The sequence below is a fragment of the Myotis brandtii genome, unplaced genomic scaffold (genome assembly GCF_000412655.1).
Source record: "Myotis brandtii unplaced genomic scaffold, ASM41265v1 scaffold314, whole genome shotgun sequence".
Lineage (NCBI taxonomy): Eukaryota > Metazoa > Chordata > Mammalia > Chiroptera > Vespertilionidae > Myotis > Myotis brandtii.
Window position 1 is genome coordinate 2,988,253 of NW_005362033.1, and position 5,540 is coordinate 2,993,792.

The 5,540-nt window shown below is 51.6% G+C and overlaps 1 pseudogene; it reads right to left on the reverse strand.

Annotated features, from left to right (window-relative positions):
- The window catches only part of LOC102260633, a 27,016-nt pseudogene that overhangs the window by 13,771 nt on the left and 7,705 nt on the right, over window positions 1-5,540 (reverse strand).

A 5,540-nucleotide genomic window follows, 5' to 3' on the forward strand; every position in this document is an offset into this window, starting at 1 on the left:
CGGACATCCCTCTCACAATCCAGGACTGCTGGCTCCCAACCACTCGTCTGCTTGCCTGCCTGATTGCCCCTAACTGCTTCTGTCTGCCAGCCTGATCACCCCTTAACTATTCCCCTGCCAGCCTGATTGACGCCTAACTGCTCCCCTGCCAGCCTGGTCGCCCCTAATTACCCTCCCCTGCCAGCCTGGTCCCCCCCAACTGCCTTCCCCTGCAGGCCTGGTCACCCCCAACTGCCCTCCCCTGCTGGCCTGGTTGCCCCTAACTGCCCTCCCTTGCTGGCCTGGTCGCCCACAACTGCCCCCTCCTGCCGGCCATCTTGTGGGCGCTGCCATCTTTGAGGGTGGGGCAGTCAATTAGCATATTCCCTCTTTATTAGATAGGATAAAGCTGTGTGCACTGGTGCTGCCCAACACCTGCCCCAGGCCCCAGGTCCCTCTGCCTGCATCTCCTCCTCCCACCCCAGCTCAGGAGCCTGGGGTTCCAGCCCCAGCCTCGGCCTCCCGCCCAGTAACCTGCCCCTCCCGCCGCTCCCTGCCCACATCTGCAGGTCCCCCTTGTTTCAGGTGAATGGGCCGTGTTCTCCATCCTGTAGAAAAAATGAAAATGGGGAGCCCTCCCTAAGCCCACAGCCTTCCAGGGGGTCCTCCTCCTCTGGGTCCACCTTTAGACAAAACTCCTCCAAGGCCGGGTCTTCACTGGCCTTGCTTCCTTTTCGCACGTGCTCCCTTCCTCACCTCTGTCAGCCTCGGTCCCGCCCGCCCCGGAGCCACTGGGGATAGCCGTCAGCAGCTCGGTTCTCAGTGCTCATCTCGCCCGGCCTCTCAGCAGGGCAGCCGCACCTGCCAGGGCTTCTTTGTGGGAACACTGGCCTCCAGGGATGCCACAGCTGCTCCCGCATTGCCCACAGCCTGGCCCATCCCTTCGCTCTTCTACTTTTCTTCTGGCTCCAGACCCCCTTGCCTCCTCCAAATCAGCAGCTGGCCCAGGGCTCACGGATGCTCTGGGCAAGTCCACCCCTCCACCCGGTGCCTCTCCAACTCCCTGCCCCTGCCCTGCTCCAAACCTGCCCCCCTCTCCTGTGCTCCTGTCTGAGCTTCCTCACCGCTCCTCGGAGCAACTGCAGGGACCTCTTTGCTGAGCTATTTTATTATTTTCATTTTATTTTATGTGTGCACTCTTGTCCCTCTACAATCACTGGACTTCCAAAAAGAATGTTAAGAATGTAAATGGGACATTGTTCAGAACCCTCCAATTAACTCTGAGAAGGTTCTTACCCACCCACCTCTTCCAGCAGCCAGCTGCCTCGAGCATTCTGCTGCTCACACTGGCTTCCCGCCTCATCCCCAACACACGACCACACCTGCCCTGCCCTGCACCCCAACACAACTAGCTTGCTCCTGCCCCACGGACTTTGCACATTCTGTTCCCAGCCCATCGGGTTCTCCCCGACATTTTCCTGGGGCTCCCTCTCCTATCTTTCAGATCATCTGTTTAACTTGGTCACCTACTCAAAAGAGACTTTCTTTGACTGTTCTTCCTAGAATAGCGCCTGCCGTCACTGGCAACCATCTTCTCCCCCTGCTCTGCGTTTCTTCCTGGCACTTATCAATGCCTGTCATCTTGTATATTCCTCTGTTTCTGACCCCCCTCCCCTACCAGAATGTGGGCTCCTATAGGGCCCAGGCTGAGTCTGTCTTACTCCCTCTTGTCCCCAGCACCTGGGACACCACCTGGCACAGAAGAGCTGCATGACATTTGCAGTGAGACCCAGCAGCTGCAGACCCTGCACTGTGGCAATTCACAGGAAAAGGAATACAAATCGGATTTTAAAGCATATTTAGCCCTGTTCATAAGAAAATGCGAAGTAAAACTAAATTCAGATACTTCTCACCTATCAGGTCAGCAAAAATGCAAAGGCCTAATAACACACTCTGTGGGCCACGCTGAGGGAAAGGGAAACCCCTGCTGGTCACAGGTTTCCACTGTCTGCAGACTGGGCCTAAGGACCCGGACAGTGAAATCTGTGGGCTCCCAGCTGACTGATCTGGGGGGACTGGAAGGCCAGCAAGCGGTCCTGGACTCCAACGCTGGCTTCCCACATTCCCCACAGAGAGCCTCTTAGTCACAGTGTGCAGTGTGCCCTGCCCACCTGCTGCCTGCGGTGCTTCCTGGGCCAGGCCCTCCCCTGAGGGCCCAGCCTGCGGTTCTCAGCACCACAGGGACATGTTTTTATGATGATGTGATGTAGAGAGCACCTGGGAAGGCACATGGGCATTTCTTTAATTATCGTCAGCTGAATCCAGTGGCGTTGGCAAAGCCACCTCTTGGAAACACGCTTTGCCAAAAGGCAGGAGTGTTGTCAGCTTGACCTTCAGCCCAGGTGCCAGGGGATAGGTTTTGTTATTTAAATCCAGCCAAGCACCAGGAATGAATAGGACTCAGGCCCACCCAAGAATGCACATAATCTCCTTTGTCTTGACTTTTAGTAAAACTTCCTGTTTTTTGCTGTATAAAATAAACACGCTGTATTGGCTCTGGGTCCCTGTCCCTGTCTCTTCATCAGAGGACAGTGGTCCCACCCGGCCCCAGCTTTTTCCTTCCATCTCTGTGTCTGTCTCTTTCTTTCATTTTCTCAATCCCCAGCTGCCCCTATTCAGAAACCGGACCGCTCTCTAGCCGCTGGACACAGAGAAGAAAGAAATATTCACAATGTGATGCACCGTCCTGGCATGTTGATTTTACTCAAAGACTGTTTTGGGGAAAAGTCACCATTTTTATATTAAATTACCACTGATATGGTCCTGGCTGGTTTGGCTCAGTGGATAGGGCGTCGGCCTGCGAACTGAAGGGTCCCGGGTTCGATTCTGGTCAAGGGCATGTACCTGGGTAGCGGGCACATCCCCAGTAGGGAGTGTGCAGGAGGCAGCTGATCAATGTTTCTCTCCCATCGATGTTTCTAACTCTCTATCCCTCTCTCTTCCTCTCTGTAAAAAATCAATAAAATATATTTTTTAAAAAATTACCACTGATATGTTATGAGGAGAATATAGAATTCTAAACATTTTTAAGCCTTCAAAATAAAAGAACTCAGACTTCCAGTCAAAATGGCTGCATAGGTAAGCACAGTGCTTGCTTCCTCCCACAAGCACATCAAAATTACAACTAAACTACAGAACAACCATCATTCAGAACTGGTGAATGGAAGTCCTATAACTAGGGAATTAAAGAAGAGGCCACCTTGAGACTGATAGAAGGAGCAGAGATGCGGAGTGGGCTGGTCCCACACCCGCATGTGGCAGATAAAAATCGGGAGGGATATCTTGGCTGTCGAGGCCTCCCCTGAGGGAAAAAGGGGTCCCAGCTCCACACCAGGCCCCACACACAGGGTTCCAGTCCCAGGAAGAGAAATCCCCACAACTTCTAGCTGCTAAAACCAATGGAGACTGTGACTGAGGAAAACAGATGCTGCAGGAGTCCCAGGCAGTTCCTCCCTAAGGGCCAATGCATGGACTTACAGACAGGACCCACTCACTCTGAGCTCCAGCCCTGAGGCAGCAGCTTGAAAGGCAGCAGAGACATAGAGGAGGAACTGAATTCCCCAGCATTAGGGCAAGAGCTGCGGGGAGCAGCTTTCTCCCAAGCAGAAGTGCTGGCAGGGGCCATTATTCCTTTGTTGAGCTCTCCTCCACAGAGCCAGCAGGCAGAGGCCATATCTGAGTCTCCATCAACCTGGCTCACAATGCTTGCCCTGCCCTGGTGATTCCCTGTGACCTTGCCCTACCTAACTGTGGGCACACCCAAGCTGTATTTCCAGTAGCTTTTTCATACAAATAGCCTCTCTTGGCTCCTGCTTCAGATTTTCCTAAAATCTCTCAAACAAGCAGTATCTGGTCTCAACAATCCTATACCTCTTACTAAGTGGTCCCATGACTTGGCTCACATCTTGGCTTCACCTAGGCACCTCCAAGACCAGCACAAGTAACAACCACCTGCATATCACTTTGTAGCTCATGCTGGGTAACCCCAGGGAGAACACAGGTGGTGGCTGACCTTGGTCTGCACCTCCAGGGATGTCCCAGAGCCAGCACACCCAGTGGATAGCTTCAGATCATGTCAAAGTACCACCACCCAACCACCTCCACAAGTGACACACTCAAGGGACAGACTCACTGGGCACCAGAGCCCCACAGAAACAAGGCCTGCTCTGTTGAGTGGACCCCTGCACAGCTGTTCCTCCAGAGGTCAGTGGTCAGTGGCTATAGCCAGTCCTTGCAGCTGACAGGCCTGGAGGTAAATCCCTCCCATTGAGATGTCAACAGCAATCAAGGCTCAACTACAAAGGAGGGTATACACAGCCCACCTGGAAGGCCCACCTGGAGTGCCCAGCTCAGGTGAGTGGGGAGGCTGTACATGAGACCCTACAGGACACCTATGACACTAGGCCACTCTATTAAGACTAAGAGATATAGCAGCTCTACCTAATACACAGAAACAAACACAGGAGGCTGCCAAAATGAGGAAACAAAGAAATATATCCCAAAGGAAAGAATGGAACAAAAAAAAATAACTAAACAAAATAGAGACAAGCAATCTAGAAAATGAGGATAGTGTAAGAAGCCTTTGGGACAACTTAAAGCCAACATTCACATCATGGACGTGCCAGAAGGAGAAGACAGAGAGCGAGGGACTGAAAATCTATGTGAAAAAATAATGACAAAAGACTTCCCTAATCTGGTGAAGGAAGTAAACATACAAGTCCAGGAAGTGCAGAGTCTCAAACAAGAGGACCCAAAAGAGGCCCACACCAAGACACATCATAATTAAAATGCAGAGGGTTAAAGGCAAAGAGAGAATTGTAAAGCAGCAAAGGAAAAGCAATTACCCACAAGGAAGTGCCCATAAGTCTGCCAGCTAATTTCTCAACAGAAACTTCGCAGGCCAGAAGGGATTGGCACAAAATATTTACAGTGATGAAAAGCATATAACCCAGATTAACCAGCAAAGCTCTCATTTAGAATCAAAATACAGATAAAGATCTCACCAGACAAAAAGCTGAAGGAGTTCATCACCACAAAGCAGTATTATATGAAATGCTAAAGGGTTTTCTGTAAGAAGAAGAAGAAAAAGTATATGAACAATAAAATGGCAATAAATATCTATCAACAATTAAATCTAAAAGATAAAATAAGTAAGCAAGCTCAGGCTAATTAAAAAGATCCCTGGCATTGTACTACAATCTTGTTTAGACAAATTCACCCGATGCCTTCATGAAGAAAGGTGTTTACCAAAGGTGGCTGGAGAAAGGGGGGCGGTCTTTCCCTTCCTGTGTATCCAGCCACCTGCCAGCCAGTCCTCTCCCCTTCCCCACTGCTCAGGCCACGTACTGCCTTGGTGACTCTCAACTCTCCCATGTGCCTGCCAGCGAGTCCCCAGGCCCCCATTTCATGCTGAAAAGGTGGTGCTAGGACATAGTGGCAGACCAAAGGGAGAGGTCCCTGCCCTGGGACAGACTGTAGTCTGCGGAGGGGGGCGGGGGCGG